The sequence below is a fragment of the Hibiscus syriacus genome, unplaced genomic scaffold (assembly GCF_006381635.1).
Source record: "Hibiscus syriacus cultivar Baekdansim isolate YM2019G1 unplaced genomic scaffold, ASM638163v2 tig00110328_pilon, whole genome shotgun sequence".
Taxonomy (NCBI): domain Eukaryota; kingdom Viridiplantae; phylum Streptophyta; class Magnoliopsida; order Malvales; family Malvaceae; genus Hibiscus; species Hibiscus syriacus.
The window spans coordinates 7,404,936-7,418,008 of NW_024062685.1; the positions used below are offsets into that span (position 1 = coordinate 7,404,936).

At 33.5% G+C, this 13,073-nt stretch overlaps 1 pseudogene; it reads left to right on the plus strand.

Annotated features, from left to right (window-relative positions):
* The first annotated feature begins 810 nt into the window (after positions 1-810).
* Positions 811-8,184, plus strand: LOC120118349 (annotated as a pseudogene).
* Positions 8,185-13,073: the final 4,889 nt, after the last annotated feature.

Below are 13,073 nucleotides of genomic sequence, written 5' to 3' on the forward strand. Positions count from 1 at the left end.
CAAGATTAGTCTTTATACTTCAACTATAAATACCCTAACTCATTTAGCTTCAAAATTATCCCAAATCATTTCTTTCTCTCAATACTAGAGAGTTTTCTTGTGAGTAATGAGTGTTTTGTAAACACCTGTAAATTTTCTCTCTTTAGTAAAAGATATGCAGCAGTTTGAAGACGTAGGCATAATTGGTTGAACTCCGTTATCAATTTCGGGTATTATTTTTCCGCTTTTATTTCGCATTCTCACTAATCTGGTTATAGGGAAATTACTCGTACTCGTTTTATTTCCCAATAACTCCCTTTTAATCAGGAAGATGATCCATCTCCTATCAAAACCTTTGATGCCTTTACTGATATCTATCTCAAGAGAGGTGGGGTTGTTGATTGCTTTGTTGGGACCCTGAAATCTATCTCAAGTGCCCAATTTTGTAAAATTCAGTGCACTATATTACCATGTTCTGTTGATTGCTTTGTTGGGACCCTGAAATCTCTCTCAAGTGCCCAATCTTGTAAAATTCAGTGCATTGTATTACCATGTTCCACCATAGACGTAGAGGTATTTAGGATTATAAATGTTTGGCAAAGTTGATGACTTTGACAGAAGGTATAACCATAAGAACCAATAACATTGTTTAGTATCGTGTGCTCGACAGCATAAAATTAAAACATGTCCCATCTTCTAGCAATAAATTCATTGCCTTTACCCATACTTGTCTTCAAAGTCCCAAACTTTCTATATAAATATAGATATTGTCGAGTCTCTTCATATTCATCTACTTCTCTCGAAAAACAGTCATATGATTTTTTTTTAAACATGGAAACCAAAGGCCTTTTTTACTGTATTTTGGTCTTGTTTTTCCTGGGTTTTCAAGGATGTGTTGATGGAAGGCTTTTAGCTGAACCCAAACCTGATAGAGATGATGATGTTGCCTAGGCTCATTGGTTGGTGTCTCAGAATTCTTGGGGGATTTTAAAGTAAATATTTTTTCTTTCTCTTTTGATTCTTGTACTTTTCATTATTTTACAAAAGCAATTGATGCTTGGTTTGGGGTCTTAATTAGTAATTTGGATTCGGTGTTTTATTTTATTCTTCTTTAATTGTTTGATTAGATTACCCAGATGATTGATATTGTTTGAAGTTTAAATTCCAATTAGCAGAAGATGAAGCTTTGACTTCTTTTTTATTCTCAAATATTAATCGTTGAATAATTATCTAAACCAAGGCCAATTAATGGCAAAAGTGCCCAGATAATGCTGCTGGGAATGTTTAATTCCCAAAATAATCCAGTCAGACGATTATTTCCCCAAATGGGGTGAATGCTACAGGTTACATGTATTTCTTGGGATCTCTCGGTGTCTTCAGGGGTGTTGGATTCGTTCAAGGATCTCTCGGCATCTTCAACTTTGCTGCGAGACTACTGTTGCATGTGGAAGCTCTGCATGTGGGCCTGGACGTGGGAAATCATGGGGGTGAGCAGAGAAAGCTGCTGTTGCATGTGCCAGGGGTGAGCAGTTGCATGTGGGGAGCCTGGACGTGAATCGTGCATGCATGCTGCTGGGAGGGGGCCTGGACGTTTGAATCGTGTATGCATGCTGAGATCTCTCGACGTCTTCTTCAGCATGGGGGCAATACATAATGCATGCACTGGGATAGGGTACCACCAATAATGCATGCACCGGAAGCCCGTGAACATATTTATAAGAGGGGTTTAGGCATTTCATTTACAATTCTATAGAGATTTCCTTATCCTTTTTCTATCAGATGAGCGTCATAAGTTAAAAAGGATTCTTAATATGCTGTAGAGGAGACTTGCTATAGTAAAACCAGACGTCGAAGATCTTATATCAAGGTTCAATCAGGAAAGTGCAGTCAGGCAGTTCCTTGCAACAAAGGTATTCTTAACTTTAGTTAGAATGTCAAAGCCCATTTAATGTGATTTCTATTTCCATGATTGTGTTGATGAAGAAATATGTATTACTCTTTCATTCCTCGAGCAATAGCATATTTGCTTTTATATTGGCATTTTGACTTGATTCGGACATATTAATTTTTTGATTTATTCTCTAAGATTAAGAGTTTTTTTAGCTTGTAGATCTTTGATTGCCTGAGAATCTTTAAAGCCCTTGATGATTTTTACTTGATTTTTTTTGGATGCCAAAAGCCTGACATATGATATAGGAAGACTAGGAATCCTCAAAGGGATTCTTATTGCATTGAACTTGGATTTTCCCGTTTTAAATATGTGGCATTGATTATGAATGGCCAGAAATTGTAAGAACTTGCCTCTACAGTCTTTTTCTTGCTTTAATTCGTATCACTAAAAATTGCTAATCTATAAGAACACATGGGGTAAAGGTGAATGAATAGTTTGTAACTCATTACTTGCTTAGGGTTTTGCTTTGTGAACTAAGAGTTTAACCATAGCTTTCATCTCATGTGGATCGATTATTGACTTGAACAACTTGCTTAGGACCTTAACTTCTTACCATGGTGCATCACTTTTATTCCCATTCCAAGAATTTGTGGGTTTGACATGGAATATGAAAATTGACAAGAAACATTAGTCATGCTGATAAAGCTTCAGATGCTCATTCTTTTGTTCCTTTTTGGAAGGATGATTTACTTGTGAACATAGGGAAATCTTTTACTAATGCAATCTTCCTTTCAATTAATATGTTTTTAGTTGAAGGGGATTTTTAAGTTGAAGGATGATTTTCTTTTAGTTTCAATTGGAGCTGTTGCTTTGCTTGAAGTGGGTTTTCAATGATAATTTTCCGAGTTTTGGTTTAACGCTGTTCAAAAACACGTAAGTTCTCTCTCGTTTATTTTTTCCAACATATTAAGTTGTATTTGAGTGTAATATTTTTTTCTAGATTTATTGAAACATAGCAGAAGAAAATGTTCTTTTGAGGCTAGATGGTCGACACATTTTGAGTCATTTGGAAGAACTAGTATTATGATCGAATAAATTTTTTTATTTGAGAATGGTGAATTAATTATAATTACTTGGATTAAAAAATTGTAGGATGACGAACAAAGAGTCCTTCGTCCTCAACTTATCAATTGTGAGATGTCAGATCAACGTATTGTCGATAATTTAAAAATAGTTGATTTTTATGATGTCACTTTTGTAAGAGAGTTTAGGTTGGTCCCCGGTTTGATCAGTGCATTAATTGAACGGTGGAGACCAGAAACTCATACTTTTCATCTTCCATGTGGTGAATGTACGATCACTTTGGAGGATGTGGCTTTAAAACTCTGTGTTCCTACAAATGGAATGACAGTGGTGGGAAATATTGATCTTAACGTGTTTGCAATATGTGAGCAGTACCTTGGGAAGGTACCACACAAAGATTTAACAAAAGGGTCACGACTGAGATTATCCTGGTTGGAAAATGAGTTTAAGCTCGATCCTCATTGTAGTGAGCAAGACATTATATATGCAACTCGAGCATATATATTACGGTTGATCGGCGGAATCTTGATGCCGGATAAATCCAGTAATCTTGTCCATTTACAATATCTTCTGTTTTTTGTAACTTTTTTATAACATGTCAGTATAGTTGGGATTGGTAATATTGGCGTTCTTGTATCGCGAGATGTGCAAGGCGTCATTACTTGTAAATGATGCGTATACAAATGAAATCGGTGGATGCACGATGTTATTACAATCGTGGGCATGGTACAGAATTCCATGGTTAACACTTATTAGTCGAACTACAGTTGACTTTCCTCTTGTCGGAAGGTAATTTTTTTATTTAAAATATTTGATCTTAAATTAATTAAAGAATATTTTGTAAAGGAAAAATAATTACATAATTTTATTATGATTGGTATACAGATGGAGGCATAAAATAGAAAGAACTGGGTTGGCGCACAATAACGTGAAAGAGTTTAGGTTTAAGATTGACATCAAATGCAAAGTTGAGGTATATATAAAATTAATTAGCGAATTTATTTATTATTATGTTTATATTATAATATTGTTCTTTATTTATTTAGTTGAATTTTATAATTATTTAATTAAATAATAACTATATAATTTTGTTTTATAGTCTATTTGGAGGCCGTACGATGATGGAGAAATTATGTCGTACGTACCGCAATATGTCTGGGAGTGTTGTCAATATTGGTGTGCTGTTACACCATTGATCCATTTCGCATTTGTGAAGTTCCAATTTTCCGATAGAGTGTTGAGCTAGTTCGGCTTCCACCAACCTATTCCAGGAATTTGAGAGAATCATGACGCTCTTCACAAATTAGATGGGCGGGGTAGGGTCGGTGAGGATTGGTCTGTGAGGCATGCCAACCATATCAATCATTGGAACAACAGGGGTTCATACTTTCCAACGCTCACTCCCATACAAGCGGATGACTTTGACTTCCAGAGTTTGGATTACATGAATTATTTTTTGAGAACATGGAAAGTCGTTCTTGACAACGAACAGAGAAAGACGATAATTTATAGAGTACCAGAAAAAGTTTGGTAAACCCGAGAAACCAAGAAGAACTGGAGTAGGAGTGGGAGTTCTTCTCACCGTGGAGCAGAACAAGAGGCAATGGATAATATCCCACCAGAATCTTTTGATCACACAAGATCATTTAATCAAGCGTTTGGTGATTATGGTGTTACGCCATACACTCCTCAGCTTGTTCCTCATCAATCACCCATGTTTGGGGCAACAAATGATTTTGATCAAATGGGAGAACATAGTGGTGGTGGTCTATATTTACAACACCGGAACTTATGCCCTCGATGAATGAGCAGGTAGGTTATGATGAACAAACTCCTGAACAAGTGCAACGACCATAACGAAACTGACGTGTGCCTTGACATTTTTATTCAACAACACCCTGACATCGCCAAGAGTTGTAATCATTATTTAATTATTAGTATCAAATTTAAGTATTTGAATCGAATATTATTACTATTAAATTGAGTTTTTTACTATTAAATCATTTTTAGTAATAATTATTATAATTTTTTTATTAGTAACCATTATTAAATCATGTGTATCAAATCATTAAATATTAATAATAAAACATAATTACTAATCATTATTAAACCCTATTATTACTAAGTCATTACATATCAAATCATTAAATTAATAATAATTAGTAAATCATTATTAGTAATCATTAGTATTAATCATATTATTTATTAATAATCATTATTGATATTATTAGTAATAATTATTAAATTAATAATTAATAAATCATTACTAAAGTATTTTAGTTTTTTTAAATATAAAGTTAAATTCAAATACATTGAAAAGGGAAAAAGCTAAAAGGCTTTCACGTGGGAGAGGGGGCAGCTTTTCACGCGTCAACTGCAATGCAAATTATTGCATGCATGAAGCATTCATTCAGTTCACATGAAAAGAGTTTTTTTCATCAGTTCACATAGAAACAGTTTTTTACTGTTCACGCATCAACTGTAGTGCGATTATTGCATGCATGAAGCATTCATTTAATTCGACACCAATATTGATATCAGTTTCATCACCATCGAACATGGCTTCATCCTCAACCAAATCAGGTTCCTCAGTTTCTTCATCTTCACTGGAATTCAAGTATTTCTTCCCAGCGGTTTTCAACGTCATACTGTGCGGCTCCAGATGTTCCACTAACTTCATTTGCACTTTCCAACATCGCCACAAAGTTGTTCATCGACCTATATGTCGGGTTATCGAAATGACTCTCGAAACCCATTTGAGATGAAGTTCCAACCGCATTTCTCGATGACCCATGCACATTAGATATATTACACAACTCAACAAATAACTAAATAATTGGAATATTAGTTGAGTCATGTAATCCAACCATAGTTATAATATAATCATCTTCTTCAAGTGGTGCAACAGCATACCTGACTGGATTGGGACATACCATAAATATGTACCTCAAACCATCAACTTTAACACAAATTTTTCTTTCTATCATCGCCTTCATCTCTACAAATGTGATGTCCCTTTTAAACATCATATATATAGGTGCTTCAAACTGAAAAATAACTCCGACCTCATTTTCTATCATATGTCCATTATAATGGACAATCGTGAAAATTTTGTTGCTCATTTTCTCTACACGTAAAAATATAGATATTCAGAATAAATTACATTCATAATTATAATGGAAAATTAATAACCTGCAACCACTAACCATTAACCTACCGGGATGTTAATGGATAATTAATAACCACTAACCTACTCGAGTTATTACTCATTAACAAAATAAAAAATATAGTTCATTCTTTAAAATCAAAAACATTTATCTAATTAATTTCTATTTAAAATTAAAATAATAGAACAATTATAAAAATTACATAAAACTTACTAAATATTCGATTTATTTCTTCCTTTGTTCGAACTTTTTTCTCCTTTTTCCCTAAATAACTCTTGAACATGGAAGCTTTTCTTCTCTTCTTTTCTAACTTCTCCCCGAACTCACACTCTCCCTCCCAGATAGACACCACTATCCTCTATTTATAAATCATATTTGGTGCATTATTACGACACCATTTCCCAGCAGCATTATCTGGACACTTTTACCCCATTATTGCTTCACATGCATGTAGTGATTTTCATCCTGGCCCCCCATGCAAAATTTTCTCTGCATTATTGCCCATTATCTGTGCATTATTGATTCACTTTTCTAAAATGTATACTGAAAGAAATTCTCGTCCCCTTTCTTTTACCTTTGTTTTGTTCTGTTTTATGGACCGACCATGCACTAAAATCATTAACCATCACGATCTTCATTCCTCATTGTTACAACCCATTATATTCCCATGGTTTCCTGGTTTTGCTCCAAAATCCATGGCTGTCAAATTACATGGAAGACGCTGAGAGACCCAACGAGAATGGAAATTGTGTTGAAGACGCCGAGACCTCCAACGTGAATGCAAATTGTGTTGAAGACGCCGAAAGATCATATTTTGTATGGAAATTGTGTTGAAGACGTTGAGAGATCCCTCGAACGAATGTAAAATTCACAACAAACCTGAAGACGCCGAGAGATCCATGTTTCCTGTGTCATTCGCCCCATTTGGGGAAATAATCGCATTACAACATTATTTTGGGAAATAAAGTTTCCCACATGCATTATCGTGGAACTTTTGCCGCCAATTAATATCTGTTGTTGAATTATTATTGTTCAAGTTGAGAAAACATTGGTGTTTTGGGTTGGCCATATTTGTAATTTTGAGTTTGCAGTACAATATCAATTGAATTGGAAGGGTCACCATTTGGGTAAATTTTTATCATATATACACATACATACATACATATTGAATATGTTTATTCATCTATTGGTAAGTAAGATAGTTCTCATGTTTAAACTCAATGCATTGTTTCTTTCTTTGCTTATGCTTGTATCAGGGATATTTGGTGGCAAATTCTGTTATTTGGACTTGGTGTGAGTGTCGTATATAGGCGTATGTCCTCGCTTTTCATATATTTTGAGGATCGTACATACATTACCTGTCTCGAATATATGTTGGACACAGTACTTCAGGGGAAGGAATAGTTGGAATAACATAGGCATTGATTATTTTTTATTGTTTTCAAGATTAGAGAAGTTAAGTACAGAGAGAGAAATGATCATGGATAATCTGAATCTTATTTCAAATCTGTGGTTTTACTGGTACGGGTTAGAGTTTGAGGAGATCTGATCATCGGATAATATTCATGAGAACTACAAATGTTTTAAACCCAGAGTCCAGAAATTGATGTATAATTATGTACCTGTATTTGAAATTTTCATAATAGACATCCGGTATTCGAAGTTACCTGTATGAACATGTCAAGAACGTTAACATGTGCTGCAGGAATGTTGTTTCGTTTAGTGATGGGATACCCAGCAAAAGCACCGGTGACCCGTATTTCTATTTGACAACCCTTGATCCAACAGCAAGAAATGCATTAAAAGACCAGCGGTCCTCTCTTACAATCAGTGAGTATCCGCTCGAAACTTGTGGCAATGCAGACCCAGAAAGCCCTGCATGTGCAAAAATCACACTCACGGGAAAGGTAGTTTGCTAAACCCAGTTTTCTGTCATCCCCATTGAGCTCATCATGTCACATTTGGTGTTTTTAGTTGGTAGTAGTTGAAGAAAACTCTAAGGAGGCCGAATTTGCTCAAACTGCGTTGTTCACAAGGCATCCCGAGATGAAGGGTAAATCTTAGCCTAAATAATTGTTGCTGTTGTTTGCCTTTATTTCATTCGACTTGAGGCGCATATGAACACGATCGAGTCCAAGTAACTTGCGTTTATTTTACTTTCCAAGTTCGCAACGGTTGGAGTGTACAGGGTGGCCTAAGGGTCATGATTTTTGGGATTTTCAAGTTGGCGATCAAAGACATATTTATGATTAACTGGTTCGGTGACCCTAAATCTCTCACAGTTGATGAATACCTCAAATACCAAACGTGAGTATCGAAGCTCTGCTTTTTACGGTCAAATAACCACAGGCCTTAGCTTATTTATCGTATGCTATTTGATTTTTCGTCCCATTGGAATGGGTGTTTGCCATCTACAGGAACAAATCTGCCATTAATAAGTGAAGGGGTGAAATGCAATGCCCAACTCCATTATCATACAGTGTTATAAGTGCCAAGTGTGCTTCATGAAAACTTGTAAATTATGGTGTATGTATTGTTTAGGGTTCACGGCGAATCCCGGGGCAATAAAATGTTTATTGAATTATTGTTTGAGTAATATGATATGAAATTCCAAGTGAATGTTCCCTTTGCATCGTCACTTGAGGCAGCACCTGGTTGTTTTGAGTTGATCAAATTCCATGTATATTCGATTTAAAACACTAAATATAAAAAAGCAAAAGCAATTGAGCCCGACAACATTCACATTTGGAGGCGAGTGATTACAATATTTTGAGATTCAGGGTGGTGTCAATATAATTATTATAAAAGGAAAAAGGAAATTCCTAGGTTCCTGCACTGCTGCCCAAAACTAGACTTTACAGCTAAGGCTGAAAGTGAGAAATATTAATTGCATATGATTTGAACATTGTCAGGAATAATAATGATTATCATACATTTTCGAGATGTCAGTCACTAGGTTTCTGAAAACTCACACTTTTTATCCTATAATCAGCCCACTTTCTAAGTCAAACTGCCACATTTTAGAGTTACCTGCCACATTTTAGAGTTACTTGCGAGTTTTGTTTAGTAGAGTATCAAATATATCATTTCAGTTCTTTAAGAATTCGAGTTGAGTTTGAGTTAAGTTTATTTGAGTCGAGTATTTATTGAATTTTGATTAAATCGATCTCAAGTAGCTTACGATCTGTCTTGTTTCATTTATAAACCTAGTCTAACTTTGAAATAGATATAAAAATACTATTTTATATCATTATATTTATTATTGGTTGGGTTAATAAATTAAGGATAGGATTTTTTTTAATTCTATAAATGAGATTAAATATAACTAAATTACTTTATTAATTATTTCCATGTTAAATTGTAATATAGTATAATACTTGATAATTTTCAAACCAAATTATTTCACAATCAATACAATTTCTTTCATCAGGTGATAGTTTTAAAGCCGTGACATAAATTTTTTTAATTTTCACATCATATTTTTGGTAATATTATCTTTATTGACATGATAAAAATAATTATTAAATTTGATCAATTCATATTAGTATAATAATTAAAGATAATTGTTGTATTATGGAACATTCAGGATCTTAATATTTAAATCATCTTTATTTATCATATTGATATGAATTTGATCAAATTATATTGTTGTATTATAGAACATTCAGGATCTTAATATTGTTGTATTATAATAATTAAAGATAATTGTTGTATTATAGAACATTCAGGATCTTAATATTTAAATTATCTTTATTTATCATATTGATATGAATTTGATCAAATTAAAAAATTATTATTGACAATTCAAAATCAATAAATTTTTATTATGATACTTTTAAATTTATAAGGTCATATATGAATTTTTTAAAAGTGTTTACGTATAATTTTCTAAAAATGCATCCTTCTATGGTTGAAGATAAGATTTATACACATCATCATCGTCGTCTGATCGACTCATAATCGTACAAATACATGTCATAGATAGTACCACATGTGTTTTTTTAATAAATTGCGTACAACATTTTTAAGACTTTTTAACTGATTATTCTCATTTCTTTCAACTTGATCGTGGAAAACACCAGTGTAGAAGAGACTGTCCAAAATATATAAGATGTCCATAAATACGTGTCCTAGCCACAGAATTCACATTTTAAAAAACGTTTTTATCGTAACGTACTTTTTATAAAAAAAATATCATCTTGATAAATAATATTATTTAAATATAATCTAATAAAAATATCATTTTAAGTATTGTTTCGATAATTAACCTCATATTTTATGACATTATAAAGAAAATCTAAAACACTATTAAATTTAAGTAGTAATATTTAGAATCATGCTATTTAAGTGATTAAAGAATTTATTATATTTTAAAATTTTAGATTAGAGCATTATAATATTAAACGTACGAATATTTATTGTCATAAGATTGTATAAAAAAAACTAGGGTTAAAGCATGGCATGTTTAAGCTAATGGCTGATGTTGGATTTTGATGACCTCTCTCTCTCTCTCTCTCTCTCTTTCTGACGAGAGAGAGGGAGGGAGGAGAGAGAGTAGAAAAACCTTGAATTTTCTTAGTTTCGACGCCACAACAAAACAGCAATGATAGTGTTCCTTTGTTTGGTAATCTTCTCCTTCGCATCATTGTTCCCACTCACCTTTCTTTTCATCACAAGACCCTTCCACGCTCTTCAAAGCATGTCATCATTTCATCAACCCAATAAAGCAAGGAGAAGCTCAGATCCAAAAAGGCTAAAAGACGTGCGTTTTACTAGAGATGGGGAAGACTTGATCAAAGAAACAAAAGCAAGACATAGGTTTTATTCTGGGTGATGGATCTTTTCTCAACTTCTTTTGGGGGAATCAAGCATCTTGGTCCGAAAATATTTGCTCCATCAAGGCAAATTCTTACTTAGTTTTTTATGGTTTGGGTTAAGTTCTTCAGCAGTTCACTATGTTAGTTTTCTATGTGTTCTTCAGCTGTTCACTATGTTAGCTTTCTGTGTGTTCTTCAGCAGTTCAGTATGTTCTGTAAGAGATCTCTCTACTTTCTGCAATTCAATATTTCATTGTGAACTTCTTTTTAACTTACTTTCCGCAATTCTTCCATGCTCATCTGATGCATATTGAACTGTTTTTATGCTTTAGAATACAACAAGAAACATAGAAAAGGCATGGTAATGGCTTTAATCAAGCAGATCTACCGTATTCATCATCATATATAGCTGAAACTGTAGCTTTTGTTGTGCATATATTAGGGTTTTTTTCATTTCATTTTTATAACTTGAATCCAACTTTATCAATATCCTTTAATTAAAAGTGTTAATTCTTTCAAAAATATCTATTCTGATCTTTGATCCTTATGATTATAAGATCATGAGGTTGCCATGATTAATAAACTTGATCAATCGATCTTGGCTATATTTCCTTTTTTCTTCCAGCTTGATGAAATGAAAAGAAGAGAGAAGTACTAACGAACTTTAACACTTGCAAAGAATTTTACAGCATCGATAGCTAATTCTATCCATATTTATGCTATTTACTTCGTTTTCATCGGAAACAGAGAGATCAAATCAAAACGAGTGCATTTTTTTTATACATTTGATGTCTGCTTCTGTTTAGCAAAATTTATAGGTAGATTTTTAACGTTTTGTATTGTTCTTTTACTGGGTGTAATTGATTTGACATGGACATCAGTTTTTAAACTTTTGGGTGATAAACTAAAGTGACCAAGTCCCAAAGAGAGTTCTAGCTTTCTTTACCTTTAAAGTTGTCAATAATATTTGCCATTTTGTAAAGCACCAATATTTTGTATTCGAATGAAATTAAATATTATGGACCCAATATGGGGGGATGGAAAAGAGAATTATGGAATGGGGGAATATGCACACACAATTTTTGGTAATGGAAGGGAGATACTCTTGCACCCGCATCATAAGTTAAGTTTTTTCTTTACAGAAAACATTCATCGATGGGAATAAATATGGTAAATCGTGTAAAGGTATGAGATGCAATATAAAGTTATAAACAAGAATGAAGAAGCGAGAAAAGCATGGTAGTGAAGGATCCACGTGACAAGTAGCTTTATATCGTTTAAACATGTCTCGAGTTTAAGTCATTGTGTATGTAGAAAATTTAAACATATCTCGAGCTTAAGTCATTGTGTATGTAGAAAATTTTCGTTTTGAGACTCACCCACCAAAATCAGGGTTTTGATGTACGATCCACGCCGGTCTGGATTAATCAAAACATAGCCTTAGAACTAAAACGAAAACATATGAAAAATAATTTTGGAATGGAGAGTAGGTCGGATTTTGCTGCAATTATCAGGCATGTCAGGTTTCAGTCTTGGAACCTCGCTTTGCAGAACCCTGAAGTTTTGTTTTGGTTTAAGATTTTGTGTTTTTGATAAGATTGTTTTTGAGTCCGATTGTCTCCAAATCATGCATGCTTTAATTAATCTTATAGGAATTTAACTTTAATTAATCTTGTAATATGGCGTCTAATTTAATTTATAAACTGTGGAACGATCTCAAGGTAATTAACCTAAAGTTTTAGTATAATAGGGGAGAAATACTGTCACGTATTTCTGGTCTCCACAAGTGGTGCATAGGATGTTATATGTTGATGCTGTTTATAGTGAATCAACAAGTAGAAATCAGGAACCTGTGGAAGTTGATTAGTTCTTATTAATCTTTGGGTGGTTCTGTTATTTGTCTTGAACTGTTTTTGTCGAGGTTTTCTCGTTCTTTGTTTTATTATACCATCAAAGGTACTCTTTTTCTTCGACTAGGTTTAAGAAATTTTTAACGAGGACTTTGAACTGAAGTTTGAGACATAAGCATGTTCTTGGAGTAGTGTTATTTTGTTGATCAACAAAGACCAAAGTCATTTCAAGTCCAATAGATGCATGGTGGGTTGAACATTGAATGGGGTTTCATGCATTCGAATC